The sequence below is a fragment of the Kogia breviceps genome, chromosome 4, assembly GCF_026419965.1.
Source record: "Kogia breviceps isolate mKogBre1 chromosome 4, mKogBre1 haplotype 1, whole genome shotgun sequence".
Taxonomy (NCBI): domain Eukaryota; kingdom Metazoa; phylum Chordata; class Mammalia; order Artiodactyla; family Physeteridae; genus Kogia; species Kogia breviceps.
The window spans coordinates 142,388,073-142,409,341 of record NC_081313.1 but is presented as its reverse complement, the minus strand read 5'-3'; the positions used below and the strand labels follow the sequence as shown (position 1 = coordinate 142,409,341).

The 21,269-nt window shown below is 40.0% G+C and overlaps 1 protein-coding gene across 2 annotated transcripts in view; it reads right to left on the bottom strand.

Moving 5' to 3' along the window:
- LOC131755871 (proton-coupled amino acid transporter 2-like) overlaps positions 1 to 21,269 on the bottom strand; it is a 97,324-nt gene that overhangs the window by 39,200 nt on the left and 36,855 nt on the right. The window contains exons 3-4 of one of the 2 annotated variants that reach the window (XM_067033413.1): positions 20,235 to 20,317; positions 17,663 to 17,832 (exon numbers count right to left, since the gene is read on the bottom strand). The gene's annotated coding sequence lies outside the window, so the exon portion shown is untranslated. The remainder of the gene's footprint in view (positions 1 to 17,662; positions 17,833 to 20,234; positions 20,318 to 21,269) is intronic. The other variant, XM_067033414.1, reaches the window with a different exon arrangement.

Genomic DNA, 21,269 nt, shown 5'->3' with positions numbered 1-21,269 from the left:
GAATGAACTGATAAATAATTTTATGACTTTTTGTCTGAAACATCACAGGCTTTTAATCTTTGTTTTCTAGAAGACCTTTCCTCTTACTCTATGACCCACAACAAGTTGATAAAGTATATTTATCTTTTTCTCTCTGCCTGATCCGTCCAGAATTTGGCCTCTCCAGCTCGCTCCCCTTTGGACTTGACGGCTTATTATGATCCAGATTACAACTGGTTATACTAATCATTGTTTTAAATTGTTTTCTCAGGACTTCCCTGGTGGTGCAGTGGTTAAGAATCTGCCTGTCAATTCAGGGGACATGGGTTCAATCCCTGGTCCTGGAAGATCCCACATGCTATGGAGCAACTAAGCCCTTGCACCACAACTACTGAGCCTGCGCTCTAGAGCCTGTGAGCCACAACTACTGAGCCCGCGTGCCACAACTACTGAAGCCCACATGCCCTAGAGCCTATGCGCTGCAACTACGGAGCCCACGCACTGCAACTACTGAAGCCCGTGCACTCTATGGCCCGTGCTCCACAACAAGAGAAGCCACCACAATGAGAAGCCCGTGCACCACAACAAAGAGTAGCCCCTGCTCCCCACAACTAGAGAAAGCCCACGTGCAGCAACAAAGACACAACACAGCCAAAAAATAAATTAAAAAATTGTTCTCTTTGTTGTTTTCAAAATGTTTGCTCTTTGTGTCTCTTTCTGCTGTACTATGACTTATTAATGTTACTAGCTATATTACTTATATCCTATTTTATGAGTGTTTTTGCATTGCCCAATGTGTAACCAGGCCGCTGACAAAATCAATGATGGCTAAACATCTTGAGGCAATTGATCACATATATAACTCTATATAAAATAATTGTAATAGTGCAACTATAGATATGGGAAGAAGCAACAAGATAAAATATTTCCCGGATAATAACAGACTAGTAAGACAGGTGATTCAGAGAATTTTGGGTTATCAACAGGGCCTAATCCAAAAAACAGCACATTGAGTGGTTTATCAACATAATCCTCATCTGACCTAGGAATGAGATTTCCTAGACATGGGACAAATTGGTCATGAAATTGGCCCCAAACTTTGGTCAAATTTATTACTTACAAAAGGGCACTGTAAACAAAGAATGTTGCCTGCCATTCCACTTCTGCAAGGATCAGGCAGGCCATTAGCCACTGCAGTTGCCCACTGACAGTGAGCTCTGAGGTGAATTCAGGAAGAATTCTGTGCTTTGGATACTGGCCCTAGACAGTTAAGATTCAAAACTAAAGAATAATTTCAATGAACTCAGATTCTTGTATCTTCCCATACAAAGAAAAGCATTAAAATCATTGACCTGAGATGTGTGTTCTTTGTGATTAGCAGTAGTCTTTGGATGTTTGACTACGTTTTTTTTTTCCAGCAAAAAAACTCATCCTATACATCCTGCCTCCTCATCCCTTAGCTCTTTGGAGCAGTTCCTCTGAGGGAACTGAGAGGCTGTCTCCTGGTCTATAGTCTGCAGTAAGGTCCCCAAATAAAACTTAACTTGCAGTTTTTACGTTGTGCTTTTTTCTTTCAGTCGACATATTGAACACCACATTCTCATTTTTCTGTTAAGGTCCTTAAAAATATCACTGTCATTTCTTAAAAGAAAACATTCCAACCCTCCAAAGCTGAGGGATGCATCATAGCAAAAAGAACAATGTTTTTAACGCTAAGAGCATTCCTCCCCTTTCTGGCGGGTCAAAGCTCTGCGCCTTGGGTTCCTCATCATGAAATGCTGATGGGGGCATCTGTAGTTTTCTAGGCAGGAGGGAGGACTGAATGAGAAAAGAGACAAGTACAGGGCCTGGGTCAGAGTCAGTGTGCCTGGATAGGGGAGTTATTTTTATTATACCAGTTTATTACTAGAGGGACTAGAAAAGTCAACTCATTGAGTTGTACTGTCTCACCAACTGGGGAACTGAGACTCAAGGGGAAAGGGACAGAGGGAGTTAAGAGTAGTGTGCCATGGCAGGACCAAGACTATAACCCAGGCCAGGTGTTGCTTTCATGACTTCCCTGGCACCCTGAAATGCAGTACAAACAGGAAGTTTAATTAATTCATTCAACAAATATTTACCAAATCTCTGCCATGTGCCAAGTGCTATGGTAGGACTGGGAAGAAGGAGAATCAACAAAACAATTGCCTGTGTCTTAGAGATGCGTGACAAAATACCACAGGCTGGGTGGCTTAAATACAGACATTTATTTTATCACAGTTCTGACAGCTGGAAGTCCCAGATCTAGGTCTGGCAGGGTTGGCTCCTGTTGAGAGCTCTCTTCCTGGCTTGTGGACGGCTGCCTTCTCCCTATGTCCTCACATGGTCTTCCGTGGTGAGTGTGTGTGTGTGTGTGTGTGTGTGTGTCTGGGTCTGTGTATGTGTCTGCCTGTGTGAGAGAGAGAGACAGAGACAGAGAAAGGCCTAGTCAATGATATCTTGAGTTTTCACATAAATATTATATTAGGGCTAATCTCCAAAAGTCCACCGGACTTACCATGGCATCTATAAAATTAAAACCCATCCCTCAGAACCCCCATGTGGCCTAATGATATATTCATGCATGCAGGTATGGGCTCAGACACATTTCCAAGTGACTGAACTTCTTGTGGGGGGGATGGGGGCTGGGATGGGGAGAAGGCCAGTGGCTTCAGCAAGTGGCTTCTCCTGATGAACAGGAATGGGGACACAATGGGGCCTCTTGGCCTGGTGCAGGTGTCAACTCTGCTCATACTATCTAGTATGAGTTTCATTCAGCTAAGTTTGTTTTCAGCAGAAGCTAGTGATGAAGAAGATGATGATGATGAAAATAATAATACCATAATCAGTACTATTTATTGAGCATTTCCTATGTGGCAGGCACTTAACACTTATGTTATTTAATGTTCACAGCAGTCTTTCATCCTCACCCCCTCTGCCCACATCCAAGCCAGCATCATCTCTCACTTGGAAGACAGCAAAAGCTTCCTAACAAGTTTCTTTGCCTCCCTCTTCCTTGCCTAAAATCTACATCCTCACGGTGGCCAGTGATGATGCCTCTCCCTTGCCCAAAACCTCCCCCTGAGAATACAACCTAGACTCCTGACCATGGCTCACAGGCCCTGCAGGCTCTAGCCCCTGCCACCCTTCCCACTTCATCCTGTTCATCCCTCTCTCCAGAACACTGCACCCCAGCCACACTGACCTCTTGTTTGTTCTCCAGCAAAGTCTGTCCTTTCCTGCTTGGGTATCTATGCACTGCTCCCTGCACCTGCATCGTTTATCCCCTGCATTTTGCCTTGCTGGTCTTAGCTCAAATTTCTTCTCCTCCATGAGCCTCCCCCGACCACACTACCTAAAGCCAGCCTCCTCTACATGCCTAGTTACTCTCAGTCACATACCCTGCTGTTTTCCCTCATGTTGCTTCTCCTGGTTTGTAATCATCTTGCCTTTATGTACTTGCTTCCCTATTGTTGCTTATCTCCTGTCATTAGAATTGAACTTCATAAAAGTGGGAAGGCCTTGGTCACCTTCATGTCGCCAATGCTTAGGCCTGGCCCATGGTAGGCTCTCAAAAATATCTGATGAACGAATGTACTATTGTTCCCATTTAACAGATGAGGAATAAATGTCAGAGAGGTAAAGTGTTTGCCTTGCCTACACTAGTTTCCTTTGGCTGTTGTAAGAAATTGCCACAAACTTAGTGGCTTAAAACATTAAAGACCTATCCTCTTACAGTTCTGGATGCCAGAAGCCTAAAATCAGTTTCAGTGGGCTAAAGTCATGGTCAAGCAGGACCATGTTCCCCCCAGAGGCTATGGAGAGAGTCTGTATGCTTGATTTTCCAGCTTCTAGAGCTCCATTCCTGCACCCCTTGGCTCATGACCCCTTCCTTGGTCTTCATGTAGTGTCTCCTTTCTCTACCTCTGTTTCCATCTAATGGTTTTCTTCTCTTTTGTCTGTAGTCAAATCTCCCTCTGACTCTCTCTCATAAGGATAACTGTGATTACATTTGGTGCCTATCTGGATAATCCAGGCTAATCTTCGCATCTCAAGATGCTTAATTTAACCACATCTGCACAGCCCAATATAAAGTAACATTCACAGATTCTGGTGATTTGGACATGGATATCTTTGGGGCCATTTTTTCACCATATGACTGTTACATAACCATTCATCCAACCCGGATCTGTCTGAGTTCAGAAGCAAGCTGTTGGCCATTAGGCTGTGGTGTTTGCATACAAGTATTTCTCTTCCCTGGTTGAGTTAGATTACCTAGCACACAACTGTGCACAGGATTACTGCTTATTTAGTGCTCTCAGATAAATGTAACAGTCTCCCTTGGGGCATCAGATCTTTTCTCATTCAGCAAGGACTAAAGACCAAGATGTGGCTCCTGGGCCAACCTACTTTCCTTTATATTTACCCAAAGAGGAGACCACTGATGGCTCTGGCTCAATCAGACTTCTTCCTTAATTCCTTATCTACTACTCATCACGGGTTTTAGGTCCCTTCCCACTTTCCTTTCTGCTGCTTCTCCCCCTACACATCTCCTTTTTTCCTTCCTTCTTCTTTTTTTTTTTTTTTTTTTTTTTTTTTGTGGTACGCGGGCCTCTCACTTTTGTGGCCTCTCCCGTCGCGGAGCACAGGCTCCGGACGCACAGGCTCAGCGGCCATGGCTCACGGGCCCAGCCGCTCCGCGGCATGTGGGATCTTCCCAGACCGGAGCACGAACCTGTGTCCCCTACATCGGCAGGCAGACTCTCAACCACTGCGCCACCAGGGGACACCCCCTTCTTTTTAAAAAAAAAAATAATAATAATTTTCATTTTATTAATTATTTTTATTTTATTATGTATTTTTTGGCTGTTTCATGTCTTAGTTGTGGCACGCAGGATCTTTCGTTGCGGCACACGGGCTTCTCTCTAGTTGTGGTGCGCGGGCTCCAGAGCATGTGGGCTCAGTAGTTGCGGCACATGGGCTTAGTTGCCCCACTGCATGTGGGGTCTTAGTTCCCCGACCAGGGATCGAACCCACGTCCTCTGCATTGGAAAGTGGATTCTTAACCACTGGACCACCAGGGAAGTCCCGTTTCCTTCCTTCTTTTTTACTTCTTAGATATCACAGATTTGTAGTACTTGGACGCCGCATAGACTAGTCTTTTCATTCTACAGATTGTGAAACTGAGGCTCAGAGAGGGGCAGTGAACATACACAAAGACGCACTGTGTTTGGGATAAAGCCAGGAATAGAACCCAAAATATGGTTTCCAGTTTAGAAAATGTCTACCAAAAGCTGACATTGTCTTTTAAGATTTTTTTATTATTAATCAATTTTATTTTTTTAGAGCAGCTTTAGGGTCACAGCAAAACTGAGCAGAAGGTACAGTGTTCTCATATACCTCCTGACCCCATCACTCAGTCTCTAGCCTCCCCTACTATCAACATCCCCCACCGAAGTGGTATATTTGCTACAAGTTATGAACCTACATTGACACATCATCATCACTCTAGGATCACAGTTCACTAGGGTTTACTCTTGGTGTTTTATATTCTATGGCTTTGGACAAACGTAGAATGACACATATCTACCATTGTATCATTAGACACAGTAGTTTCTCTGCCCTAAAAATCTTCCATGCTCTCCCTCCCTCCCTCTTAACCCCTGGCAACCACTGATCTTTTTAAATCTCTCCATAGTTTTCCCTTTTCCAGAGTGTCTTGTAATTGGACTCATATAGTATGCATCCTTTTCAGGTTGACCTCTTTCTCTCAGCAATATTCATTTAAGGCTCCTCCATGTCTTCTCATGGCTTGATAGCCCCTTTCTTTTTAGTGCTGAATAATACTGCACTGTCTGGATGAACTATGGTTTATTTATTCATACACCTACTGAAGGACATTTTGGTTGCTTCCAAGTTTTGGCCATTATGAACATCGTTGTGGTAAACATTTGAGTGGGTGTTTTTGTGTGGACATAAGTTTTCAACTCATCTGGGTAAATACTGATGTCCTCTTTCTATTAGATCAGGTTTGAAGAACAACTACTCCAGAGGAAATGATCTCCTACCTGGACAAGTCCCTATGCTGCTCTGTGTTTCATGTATGCAAAATCACACGAGCTAAAATGATCTTGGAGATCACAGAACCCAACCTCCTCATTTACAGGAGGGGAAACTGAGGCCCACAGAGATTGACCTTGCCCTGTCCCTGGGACCCTGGGGGGTTAGGTCCCTCTGCTGGGGTTAGGGGTTGTTGGATTGGGTTCTACTCTGGTTGGAGGACAGGAAGGAGAGATGGCTGCAGGGCTCTTCTCCCTCTCTCCCAGTAGCTCCTGACATTAACTGCTATTGGTTAGCGCATATGCCTAAACCAGTCATTGCAACTCCGATGGTCCAGCATTGGGTTATACGTTCACCCCTGAGTGGGAGGCAGCGCCAGCCTCATCAGAACTGTGTAGATGGGGATGGCAGAAGTGGCTTTCCAAAGGAGAATTAGGGAATGATTACCAGGGGAAGGGATGATCGATGCTGGGCAGCAGAAACAGATGTTCATCACATAGGAGAAATAACACTTGAACATTAGGAGCTGTATTGCAAGGGACAGCATGGCAAGACCTATCTACTGACCAAAGACAAGCACATTAAAAACAATGACGAAGCACTGGAAGTTAATCTGATGATGTCTGTCAAAATTTTTCATTAACACATTCCCCTCAACTCAGCAACTCCATTTCTAGCAATCTATCCTATACAAGTGCTTGTACATCTATACACCATGGTGTTCACTACAGTGTTATCTGCACCATTAAGAGATTGGAGACAATGTGCATGTACACTGAGGGGAAAATGATTAAATAAATTATTGTAATTCTATTGAGTAAAATGTTGCTGTACTTGTTAAAGAGGCTCAAATATATCTGTATATGCTGATGTGGAGGCATGTTCAGGAAATACTATTGTGAAATATGAAATGCTCAACATATTAAGTATAATATCTCATTTTTCTAAAACTAAGAAAGAGACCACATATACACACAACCACAGTCTAACACTCAAACACAGAAAATACACACACAAACATACACACTGCTATGGTCTGAATGTTTGTATCCCTCTGAAATTCATATACTGAAACCCTAATGCCCAGTGTGATGATACTAGGAGATAAGGCCTTTAGCAGATGATTCAGTTATGAGGGTGGAGATTTCATGAATGAGATTAATGCCTTTCTAAAACTAGCTTCAGGGGGCTTCCCCAGTGGCGCAGTGGTTAAGAATCCACCTGCCAATGTAGCAGACACAAGTTCGAGCCCTGGTCCAGGAAGATCCCACATGCTGCGGAGCAATCTAAGCCCGTGTGTCACAGCTACTAAGCCTGCTCTCTAGAACCCACGAGCCACAACTACTGAAGCCCATGCGCCTAGAGCCTGTGCTCTGCAACAAGAGAAGCCACCACAATGAGAAGCCCACGCACCGCAATGAAAAGTAGCTCCCACTCACCCCAATCAGAGAAAAGCCCGCGTGCAGCAATGAGGACCCAACGCATCCAGAAACAAACAAACAAACAAAGTAGCTTGAGAGACCTCCCTTGCCCTTTCCACCATGTGAAGACACATTGAGAAATCTGCAACCCAGAAGAGGGTCTTCACCTGACCAAGCTACCACCCTGATCTTGGGCTTCCAGCCTTTAGAATTGTGAGAAATAAAATTCTGTTATTTATAAGCTACCTAGTCTGTGGTATTTTGTGTAGCAGAGTGAATGGACAAAGACACACACATGTTATATCCATGTTCGTATACGCTCGAAAAAGGTCTGGAAGAATTTACAATAGTTCCTCCTACACTGTAGAAGTATAAGTGGAGACCTATGGGTGGAAGCAGGGGGTGGAATTTTAAGTTTTAATTTAAATGTTTTGATTTTTAAAGACATATAAGCTGTTTTTACAACAAAAATTGAACATTTAAAAGGGGTATGATAAGAATAAGGGGGGGTGGTACAGGCCAACATCTTTGATGAATATAGATGCAAAATCTCAATAAAATACTAGCAAACTGAATCCAACAACACATAAAAAAGATCATACACCTGACCAAGTTAGATTCATCCCAGGGTCACAAGGATGGTTCAACATACACAAATCAATCAATGTGATGCATCACATCAACAAAAGAAAAGACAAAACCACATGATCATCTTGAGACATGCAGAAAAAGCATTTGGTAAAATTCAACATCCATTCATGATAAAAACTCTTACCAAAGTGGGTATAGAGGGAACACATCTCAACATAATAAAAGTTATTTATGACAAACCCACAGCCAATATAATACTCAATGGTGAAAAACTGAAAGCCTTCCTGCTAAGATATGGAACAAGACAAGGATGCCCACTCTCACCAATTCTATTCAACATAGTATTTGAAGTCCTAGCCACAGCAATCAAACAAGAAAAAGAAATAAAAGATAAATCAGAAGAGAAGACGTAAAATTGTCATTAATGCAGATGACATGATACTATATAGAGAGAACCCTAAAGACTCCACACAAATCTACTAGAACTGATAAGTGAATTCAGCAAGGTAGCAGAATACAAGATTAACATACAGAAATCTGTTGCATTTCTTTACGCTAACAATGAAATATCAGAAAGGGAATTTAAAAAAACAATCCCTTTTAAGATCTCATCAAAAAAAAAAAAAGAAATAAAGAAATAAACCTGACCAAGGAGGTGAAAGACTTATATGCTGAGAACTATAAAACATTAATAAAGGAAATTGAAGATGATTCAAAGAAATGAAAAGAGATCCCATGAGCTTGGATTGGAAGAATTAATATTGTTAAAATGGCCACATTGCCCAAAGAAATCTAAACATTTAATGCGATCCCCATCTAATTACCCATGACAGAACTGGAACAAATAATCTTAAAATTTACATGGAACAATAAAAGACGCAGAATTGCCAAAGCAATCCTGAGGAAAAAAGACAAAGCAGGAAGCATAAAAAGCTACAGTAATCAAAACAGTGTAATATTGGTACAAAAACAGACAGGTGGATCAGTGGAACAGAATAGAGAGCCCAGAAATAAACCCACACACCTACAGTCATTAAACCTTTGCCAAAGAAGGCAAGAATATACAATGGAGAAAACATGGTCTCTTCAGCAAGTGGTGTTGGGAAAGCTGGACAGCCACATGTTAATAAATCAATGAAGTTAGAACACACCCTCACACCATATGCAAAAATAAACTCAAAATGGCTTAAAGACTTACATATAAGACATAACACCATAAAACTCTTAGAAGAGAACATAGGCAAAACATTCTCTGACATAAATTGTACCAATGTTTTCTTAAGTTAGTCTCCCAAGGCAATAGAAATAAAAGCAAAAATAAACAAATGGAACCTAGTCAAACTTACAAGCTTTTGCACAGCAAAGGAAACCACAAACAAAATGAAAAGATAACCTACAGACTGGGAGAAAATATTTGCAAATGATGCAACTGACAAGGGCTTAATCTCCAAACTTACAAACAGCCCATACAACTCAATAACAAAAAAACAAACAACCTAATCAAAAAATGGACAGAACACCTCAATAGACATTTCTCCAAAGAAGACATACAGATGGCCAACAGGCACAACTGGAACAAGGTCTGACACTCAGTAAGTAGGTATTGAAGGAATGAGTGGACTCCGGTTACTCAGAAGCTTTGAGGAACTCTTTTCTGTCATGTTGCCAATCCATCAAGAAGTGTAATACCAGACAGAGACAGCCATCATGCCTTGCAAACTGCTTCAGCATAAAATGTGTGGGAAAGCACAGTGCCTATCCCATAGCAAACATTTGCTGTAGAAGTGGAGGCAATGGAAGTTTTCTACATTCATGAAGAAGACTTTTCCCAGAAGGTTTTTGCCCCCTCCCTCAAATGTCAAATACTCACAAGTGTATAACTGACCTATGTGAATACAAATCAGGTACAGACAGATGAGGATATCTAAATAGCCAATAAACATATGAAGAGATGGTCAACTTTATGGAAACAATGAAATGAATTTTCTTTTTCTTACCAGTCAGATTGGTAAAGATAAAAAGTAAAACACAATGGAGGTTTAACAATAGCAGGTGTTGGCAAAGGTGTGAGGAAAGAAGTTCTTTCATACTCTGTCAGAAATATAAATTTGTAGAGCCACTCTGGAGGACAATTTGGCAGTAACTATTTTTTTCAATCACTCTTTCAGAAATTCAGGTGTCAAATGTTGAGTTACTCATATTGTCAGGAAACTCTTTTCCTGTCATCATGGGTCCATGCAAGGCTCCTACCTGGGTTTACTCATTTATCTTACCCCTTTATTTATAACAGTGGTTTGAACTGGGGGCAGTTTTACACCTCCCAGGAACATTTGACAATGTCTACAGACATTTCTGCTTATCACAACTGCTATTAGCATCTAGTGGGTAGAGGTCAGGGATGCTGCTAAACATCCTACAATGCACATGACAGTTCCCATAACTAAGAATTATACAGCCCAAAACATCAACAGTGATGAAGTACAGAAATGCTGATTTACACCAATCCTTTACCCACCATAAGCAATGATTCTGATCTATTTAGAGTATATTGTCTCGTATTTACTCGTCTAATGTGTGTATTGTTGCTTTGTTGCTGTGTATGCTTAATGTAAATGGTATTATGTTAAAATCTCATTCTATTTCCTGCTTTTTAAATTTAGCCTCTATTTTTATACTTCATCCATGCTTCTAGGTTTATAGATATTGTTAAAACTAAGAAGGGATGTGCCCATGGGACTTCCCTGGTGGTGCAGTGGTTAAGAATCCACCTGTCAATGCAGGGGACGTGGGTTCGGTCCCTAGTCTGGGAAGATCCCACAAGCCACAGAGCAACTAAGCCTGTGTGCCACAGCTACTGAGCCCACGTGCCACAACTACTGAACCTTGCGTGCCAAGAGCCCATGCTCTGTGACAAGAGAAGCTACCACAATGAGAAGCCCATGCACCACAATGAAGAGCATCCCCTGCTCGCTGCAACTAGAGAGAGCCTGCGTGCAGCAACGAAGACCCCATGCAGCCAAAAATAAATTAAAAAAAAAAAGAATGGATGTGCACATTGGCCCAGCTACTCCACTCCTTGCTATCCACCGTGAAGAAACCTTCCCATGTTTCCTAAGAATGCATATGCAATAATATTCTTTGTAGCACCATTTGTAATAGCAGAATATTGGAAACAAGTTAAATGGTATAGAAATACAAGGTTGGTTAAATAGATTACAATATGACATCTGTACTTTCTTACTCAATATAAACTTTCCTGAGGCCAGTATCTGATTTAAATTGCTTCTAAGTGGTGAACTGTCCTGTGTATTGTAGGATGTTCAGCAGCATCTCTGGCCTCTACCCACTAGATGCCAGTAGCACCATAAAACCTAGTTGTGATCATCAGACGTCTCCAGACGTTGTCAAATGTTCCCCTGTGGAAGGGGGTAGGGAATGCCTCCAGTTGAGAACCACTGGTGTAAATAAAGAAGGAAGATAAACAAATAAATTCAAGGAGGGACTTTCCATGGATCAATGATGATCATTCCTTATATTGGTATAGAACTTTGGAGTTTTTCTATAATCTTGTTTTCTAAAAACTATATTCAATGTATAAAAATTAAAAATATACATAAGCAAATAGGAAATGTACATATACACAATTCTACCACCTAAAGATCAATTGTTATTCCCTCTTCTAGACACACAAAATAAACATACACACTCTCACACACATTCATTTTTTCAAGTAACATTGCATGACACATATTTCCCTACTACCTGCCTTTGTCACTCAATAAGTCATTAGCAATTTTTGATGTTACATTATAGCATTTTAAAGCCTAACAGGGAAACAGAACAGAAATTTACCCCATTTTAGAGATGAGGTCATTGAGGCTTAGTGAGGTTAAAAAAATCTCTAGTTAATAATAATAATAATCTGTTTTATTATCAGCTCCAACTATCAGCAAAGATTTAGAAAAAGATGTTCAAGAGGCTAGGGCAAAGTCTTGTTCTTTTATCCCTTCCTTTTGTGAACAGGAATTAAGACTCTATATCCAATAACATTACATAACACTTTAGAGAAGACAAGTGTATGCTGATCTTGGTTTTTCTTCTTCTGATCAGTGCCTATGTTACTCCTGGTGTATGTGGAGGTGAGAACAGGAGAGGGGAGATCTTGCTTTTATTGTGACTGTGGCACAATGGACAGGGACTCCCTCTAGTGCTGCTTTAACATCATCATCCTACTTGAAGGAAGACAGCTTCTTCCCTTTGGCCTTAGCTGCCTTGTGAGTTGGTAAATTCCCGTCTTTGGTGTTTACGCTCTTAAGTTAAACTCTAAAATATTATGAATTTTTTTGAACCCTAACTTCCAAGATTCCAAGATGACAAGCTTCTAGAATTCTGAGATTCTGTGACTCTAGTGGAGAATCTCAAGGTTGTTATCCTGGTTGTACTCTACATAAGGCTGTTCTCACAGCAAATTCAACCTCAAGACTGTTCCCCACCATCCCAGAAGGCAAACGAATTAAGAACATGACTATTTCTGAGTACTTCAAGGTACTTCTGAAGTTGATTTAGAGAAAATATGTGAACGAATAGAGAATTCAGTGGAGAAATGGAAATTAAAAAATTTATCAAATTGAATAAAATAAAAATTTAAAAAATCATCAAATTGAAATGCTGGTGATAAAAAATACTGTGAATAATTTTTGATAGGAAATGAAGAATTCTTTCGATAGGATTACCTTTATCTAGATGCAATAAAGCCATGGAAAGAATCTGTGAACTTGAAGATAGGTCAATAAAAATTACCCAAATTGAAATACAAAGAGAAAAAAGAGTGGAAAAATAAGAAAATCCAACAGCTATAAGACAACATAAATAAGTTTCACATATGAGTTACTGGAATCCCAGAGGGAGAAGAAAGAATGTGGCAAAATAAATATTTGAAGAAATAAAGGCCAAGAATTTTCAGAAAATAATGAAAGATATAAAACTACAGACCAAAAAGTTCACAGAAAAACACCAGAACAGAATAGGATAAACACCAGCACACACACACACACACACACACACACACACACACACACACACACACACCACATACCACACACGCACACTCACCTGGACATATCATATTCAAACTACTGAAAACCAAAAACAAAGAGTAAAACCTGAAGGCAGCCAGGGAAAACATTTACACACAGAGAAACAAATATAAGAATTGTAGCATCCTCATCAGAAATCATGCAATCAGAAGACAAGAAGTGATATCTTTAAAGTGCTGACACAAAAACACTGTCAATCCAGAATTCTATACCAGAGAAAATATTTTTCAAAAATGAAGGAGAAATAAAGGTTTTTTTAAAAAGACAAGCAAAAAACTAACATATTCACTACCAGTAGATCTGTGTTACAAAAAGTGTTAAAGGAAGTTACTCAGGAAGAAGGAATATGATAACAGTTACCTACAAGAAGAAACTAAGATCTTTGGAAATGGTTAAAAGAAAGGTAAATATAAAAGTTTTTAAACTTATTTATTTATTTTTTAAAATTTATTTATTTTTGGCTAGGTTGGGTCTTCGTTTCTGTGTGAGGGCTTTCTCTAGTTGCGGCGAGCAGGGGCCACTCTTCATCATGGTGTGCGGGCCTCTCACTATTGCGGCCTCTCTTGTTGCGGAGCACAGGCTCCAGCCGTGCAGGCTCAGTAGTTGTGGCTCATGGGCCCAGCCGCTCCGCGGCATGTGGGATCTTCCCACACCAGGGCTCGAACCTGTGTCCCCTGCATTGGCAGGCAGATTCTCAACCACTGCGCCACCAGGGAAGCCCTTAAACTTATTTTTAATTGCTCTTAAAGAGATCTGATTATCTCAAGCAGGGATCATCAAACTATAGCCTGTGGGCTGGCTGCCTATTTTTATGTTTTTTGGGTTTTCTTAGATTAAAAAATGTATTTATATTTTTAAAATTAATTAATTAACTTATTTATTTTTGGCTGCATTGGGTCTTGATTGCTGAGCATGGGCTTTCTCTAGTTGTGGCGAGCAGGGGCTTCTCTTCGTTGTGCTGTGCGGGCTTCTCATTGCGGTGGCTTCTCTTATTGTGGAGCACGGGCTCTAGATGCACGGGCTTCAGTAGTTGTGGCACATGGGCTTAGTTGCTCCGTGGCATGTGGGATCTTCCTGGACCAGGATTGAACCCATGTCCCCTGGATTGGTAGGTGGATTCTTAACCATTGTGCCACCAGGGAAGTCCCTTTTATGAGTAAAGTGTATTAGAACACAGTGATTCTCATAACTTATGTATTGTCTATGGCTGCTTCTTTTATTGAAGTATAGTTGCTGTACAATATTATATAAGTTACAGGTGTACAATATAGTGGTTCACAATTTTTAAAGGTTATACTCTGTTTATAGTTATTATAAAATATTGGCTATATTCCCCATGTTGTACAATATATCCTTGTAGCTTATTTTATACTTAGTACTTTGTACCTCTCAATCCCCTACCCCTATATGCCCCTCCCCACTTCCCTCTGCTCACTGGTAACCACTAGTTTGTTCTCTATATCTATGAGTCTGATTCCTTTTTGCTATATTCACTAGTTTGCTGTATTTTATGTGTCTGATATATATACATCACATCTTCTTTATCCATTCATTTGTTTATGGACACTTAGGTTGCTTCCATATTTTGGTAACTGTAAATAATGCTGCTATGAACACTGGGGTACATGTATTTTTTCCTAATTAGTGCTTCTGTTTTTTTTGTATATACATCTGGGAGTGGAATTCCTGGGTCATATGGTAGTTCTATTTTTAGTTTTTTGAGAAACCTCCATACTGTTTTCCACAGTGGCTGCACCAATTTACATTCCCACCAGCAATGTACGAGGGCTCCCTTTTCCCCGCATCCTCTATGGCTGCTTCTGAGTTATAATGGCAGGGTTAAGTAGTTGCAATAGAGGCTGAATGGATGGAAAGGATAAAATACTTGCTATTTGGCCCTTTAATAAAGAGTTTGACAACCCCTGGTTTAAAGCAAAAACAGTGGCAATATATCATGGGTTTATAGCATACATAAAAAATATATGACAAAAATGGCTCAAAGATGGAAGGGAGGACTTGGTAGTATACTATTGTAAGGTTCTTATACTACACATGAAATGGTATATTATTATTTGAAGTAATCTATGATTAATTAAAGATATGTATTATAACTCATAGGGCAACTACTAAAAGAGGTATACATACTAAGACAGACTCTTAATAAATACTCAATGAATCCCCAAGAGGAAACAGAAAGAAGAAATGGCAAAGAACAGATGAAACAAATAGAAAACAATTAACAAAATGTTAGATTTTAGTCCAACCGTATCAATAATCACATTAAATATAAATGGTCTAAACACACAAATTAAAAGACAGAGATAGTCAAATTGGATATAAAAACAAGATCCAACTAAATGCTCCCTACAAGGAGCCCACTTAAACTATAAAGACATAAATCTGCTAAAATTAAGGGATAAAATTTATTTCATGGAAACACTAATTTAAAGAAACCTGGAGTGACTGTATTAATATTAGACAAAGTAGACTCTGGAACAAGGAATATTGTCAGAGATAAAGAGAGACATTTTATAGTGATTAAGTGGTCAATTCATCAAGACAAATCTAAATGATGTAAATGCATATGCATCTAACAACAAAGCTTCAAAATATATGAAGCAAAAACGAACAGATTTGACAGAAGAAATAGACAAATTCACAAGTATATTTGTAGACTTCAATACTCCCCCTCCCCTTCCAGTAATCAATAGAATAGATGGAAAATCAGTAAGGATATATAAGACCTGAACAACACTATCAATCAACTTGGTCTACTTAATGTTTATAGTATGTTCCATCTAACAGCAGTAGAATACACATTCTTTTCAAGTGCACAAGCACACACCAAGATAAACTATATTCTGGGTCATAAAACAAACCCACAAATTTATAAAAATTGAAATCACAGAAAAAGAATGTTCTCTGACAAAAATGGAATTAAAGTAGAAATCAATTAACAGAAAGATATCTGGAAACCCACCAAATATTTGAAAATTAACACATTTCTAAATAACCCATGCATGAAAGAGAGTTGTAATGATAATTAGAAAATATTTTGAATTGAATGAAAAGAAAGCACAACATGTCAAAATGTGTGGGATGCAGTTAAAGCAGGGTTTAGAGCAGCACTGTCCAACAGAAATATAATGTGAGTCACAAAAGCAAGTCATATATGTAATTTTAATTTGTCTAGTATCCACTTTGAAAGAAGCAAAAAGAAAACAGGTAGAATTAATTTTAAATACTTTACTGAACACAATATATCTAAAATATTACTAATTCATGTATAACAATAAAAATTATTAATGAGATATTTTACACTTTGGTAATGAATTTTCAAAATCTGGTGTTTATTTTACACTATGGCACATCTAAATTCAGACTAGTCACATTTCAAATGCTTAATAACCACATGTGACTACTGTATTAATGCAGGCTTACAGGATACTTTATAGCATTAAATGCTTATTTAAGGAAAGAAGATAAGTCTCTGATCAATGATCTAAGCTCCCAAGTCAAGAAGATAGAAAAAAAATTTAGCTCAAAGTAAGCTGAAGGAAAGAAATAATACACATAAAAGGAGAAATCCATGGAACTGAAAACAGGAAAACAATCAATGAACCAAAGTTTGTTTCAAAAAAATCAATAAAAGTGATTTTATCTATCCAGACTGATCATGTTGGCATACAATTCCAGAAAGTTGATAGATCATTGTTCAGGTTCTCAGATTAAGCCTTTTAAAACTAGAGTGCTGGTTGTTGAACTTACTTTCCATCCCGATCTAGAACTTATACTGTTTTTAGTGCTTGAAGATATTATGATCATTTCTTTAAGTTGACTAACGTCAAATCTGATTCTCCTGGTTTCTCAGTTACCCTTACCTGGGGACGCCTGTCATCTGGATGGTGATGTTCACTTTCTATGTACATCTCTTGCTATTAACACCACCTATCCTCCATCAATTCCCTCTTCGTTTGGTGCAGAACCCCATTTTTGATTTGCGGTACCACCCCCTCTCATTGTATGGGCATCTTGTTGGCATTGTCAATCAGAATGCCCCAACCTTCCTTGCACAGTGGATGAGCATGTGCAACTGGACTCTCTCTGCATAGAGTCTGCATCTTGAGCAGGGAGCCCAAGGACAGAAAACAGGTGGAGGAAATTTATCCTAGGTACAGAGTCTCTTCATTCCTTTGACTTTAATCTTAAGCTCCACCTGGTTTCTGTCTTTTTCAAGATCTTCTTCTTTAGCTTTTCCTTGGACTCTGTGAGCTACCCCCAAACCCCTTTGTTTTAGCCTAAGTTGGCCAGAGTTGTATTCTGTTGCTTGCCACCAAAGAACCTAACCGATGAGGTCCTCTTAGGCTCAGCTTAATTCTACAAAGACATGCTCTGCCTGGAGTTTCCCTAGGGAGGTCCTGGTGGCCTGAGTACTGGAAATTTCTGGGGCCTGGTGGAGAGATAGGAAAGAATCAAGGCTGTCTGCCTTTTACTCACATGTCAGACAGATCATGGCAGCACAGATGCCCAGGTCTACCACGAAGGTCCAGAGCTTCAGTATCTGGGAAACAGTGAAGTGCATGATGATCTCTGAGGGGACACAGAACTGTGGGGGGTTGATGGGGTACATATCATCCAAGGAGAGGAGCTTGACAGACTTGTACCACCTGTAAAGGCAAAGGGAGTCAAGAAAAATCCATTTGCAGATACCAGCAGCACCTGGAGGACCTGTTGAGGAATAGCAGGGAAACCAGAGCATGAGGCAGAAATTGGGAATTGTCAGAATTGTCTTGAATAATCCCTTAAACACCCTAAAATACAGCAATGTGTTAAGAGGCCATATAGTAGAAAATATTATAGACGTATCTCTAGGCACAAGAGTCTCACCCTATGAAGGGCATGAAGGGACCAGGACCTAACAGAGATGTGGATCCACATTTCCCATCCCAACTCCTTCAGAAACATCTATTCAATGAATGTGGTGATGGGTGAAACTGCCTGCACCTCAAAAATAACTCCCAGTCTCATAATTGAATCTGCGTGAGATCAGAGTATATAATGTGTATGTTGGAAAAATGGATTGAGTTTCAGAAGACATGAATTCTAACTCAGCCTCTACCACTATCTAGATGACTTTACTTCCCTGAACTTCATTTGTCTCATCTGTAAAATTGGGATATATTCTGTACATGCTAAAAAGTAGGGGCTGAAAATGATGGTCATTGAAAGTATATGATCATGAAATGCTCACAACATAGAACTCATTTTTATCAAGAGTAGAAAAATTACATTGCTTTTTAATGGACAAAAGACAAAGAAAAGATTAGTGATTACGTTACTGTAATGCTCAAAAAGCCTTTACTGGTATCTCATTGCCTATAGGAAAGAGTTCCAAACTTGAGCCTGGGATTCAAAGCCCACTGTATTTCAAGTCCAATTCCCACTATCTCATCTCACAATACAGGTAGTCCTTCACTCTGTCTCCACCTTATGTGCTCAACACTGCAACCAGACTAGACAATCAGAGGCATTCCCTGAGCGTGAGATATACCTTTACAATCAGTGTCTTTGCACATGCTGTTTCCTCTGCTAATAACGCCCTTTCCCTCCGTTTGTAACCTGTTACACTCCTGTTCATGGTTCAAGTCTCAGAGGCTTCTGTGATGCCTCTCTGTTCCCTGGTCAGGATTAATTCTCCTTCTTTTGAGCTCCCTTCTGAGGACACTTGGTCCTCACCCAGGTTACAGAGCGTCTCACATGGACTGTGAATTGGCTGTGTGTGTGTAGTCAACCTCTCCATGAGGCTAGGGGATGTGGCCAAGTCATGTCAGGATCCCTTGACTTGGTCCTTATCTACGATAAGGACAAACGAGAACATGTAAACTACTTAGTACAAGGGAAACACGCAATAAATACTTACTATTCTTTCTTCTCCATTTTATTAACGATGAGTATGAATTATTCAGAAAACTAAGTGATCACGATTACATTTTTTTAAACATTATTTATATATTAGATTAAGATGTGAATTTCTGTTCTTTAGGACGATTAACTTACAGTAGCCAAAACTCAGGGGGTCATACACAAGAAAAAATGTATCCTGGTTTACATTTTCCTTTTTTTAAAGAAAGAAGAATGATGTGTATGGGATTGCATTTTGGGGGGAGATAATATTAATAATAACTAAAATTTATTGAGCCACTTCTATATGACAGGCACTGTGCTAAGCTATTTACTTGGGTTTATATAGATTATTTCCGACTACAACCCCATGAAGCAAATGCTGTTATTATTATTTTTTTAATTGAAGGAAAGATGATTGACAATGTTATATTAGTTTCAAGTGTACAACATAGTGATTTGATATTTTTGTAGATTAAACTACACTTAAAGGTATTATAAAATATTGGCTATAATCCCTGTGTTGTACATTACATCCCTGTATCTTATTTATTTTAAACATAGTAGTTTGTACCTCTTAATCCCGTACTTCTATATTGCCCTTCCCTCTTCCCTCTCTCCACTGATAACCACTGGTTTTTTCTCTGTATCTGTGACCCTGTTTCTGTTTTGCTACTGTCATTCATTCGTTTTATTTTTTAGATTCCACATATAAGTAAAAACATACAGTATGTGTCTTTCTTTGTCTAACTTACTTCACATAATACCCTCCAGATTCAGCCATGTTAAGCAGGTACTGTTATTATCCCATTTTACATGTGAGGAAGCTGAGCCTTTGACAGGTTAAGTAATATTACCAAGGTCATGCAGGTAGCAAGTGGGGAGCATGGACATAGCTTTAGGTCTGACTGGCTTCAGAAACGCGCTCTTAATCATTTCACGAGGGCTCAGAGAGACAGCCTCTCCACGTGGCAGAGTTCTCTGTTACCCACACTCTCCTTGTCAGTGATGTGAAAGATGCAAGAGAAGTTGGAGTATTTCGTGACCATCAGGATTTTGACCAGAGCAGTATGAATCCACATGGACTTCCCTGTGGGCCTGGCAAAATTAATAGCAACCACCACCCAATCACATGTGTAGAGTTTATAAAGTACCCTCATAACCTTACCTCTCGGGATCCTCACACCAACTCCTGGCCCCAGGCAAACAGCCCTCAGCTGTAGCTCACCATTTGAAGCTTCCTGCATCTGCCTTTAAGAACGGAACACTTTCAATTGTATTCATCCCATGCACAGACACAAGAGAACGTTCCCAGTGAGGTTGTTAATGTAAGGGCATAAAGCGAGGAGCAGAATGCAAGAGGGGGTCCATGTGCCTGAGACTCTGAGTGCTTTTGGAAAGTCAAGATGGTGAGAAAAAGGGAGAAGCTGCTACCTACCCTATAGTGATATCCCACTTACCACCCGTTTCAATGAGTCTCACACCTTGCCTGAGGCTTACTGAGAAGTGGTAAGCATGTCTATTAAATGATCTGTGGTCCCCAGATTTGGCTATAATTATTATATGCTCTAATAGACCTCAGTTGGATTAACTGACCCAGCAACCGTTACTCCTTCAGTTAACAGGAGTCACTCTGTCACCACTCTCAGTTCACTAGGTTCAGGGTCCCCCCGCCCACTCCAGCAAGGGATGTGATCCAGGCCCGGCCAATCAGCATATTTTATCTACTGGCCATAGGACTGGTTCAGAGTGAACATGTGACCCTAGCGGAAGGATCAGAATTAATCCCAAGGATTTAATGGACCTTGTGAAACAGAGAAACTCTTTACACTGGGGCTGATGAAAGAAAGGTCTGTAACTGAGGGGTGTCGGCAGTTATATGCCACAGTATACTGTATGGGAAGAGTGTACTTGAACTAAGTCCATGCAGAAAAACAAGCTTGAGTGATGGAGACTGAGTCCTGGGGATACCACTTGAGTAGCTGGATCCAGCTATGCCTGAAGTTAGATATATGCATGGACTTTTTGTTTTAAAACTTAGGCCAGTTTAGATTGGATTTCAGTCACTTGTAAAGGAGAGAGACCTGACTAAATACCAATCAAAGCTGAGAGGGCTCTTAAGAATCATTTAGTTTAATCCCTTTGTTTGGCAGATGGGGAAAATGAGAAGAGAAATATCTTGCCCAAAACACAGGAGAAGTAG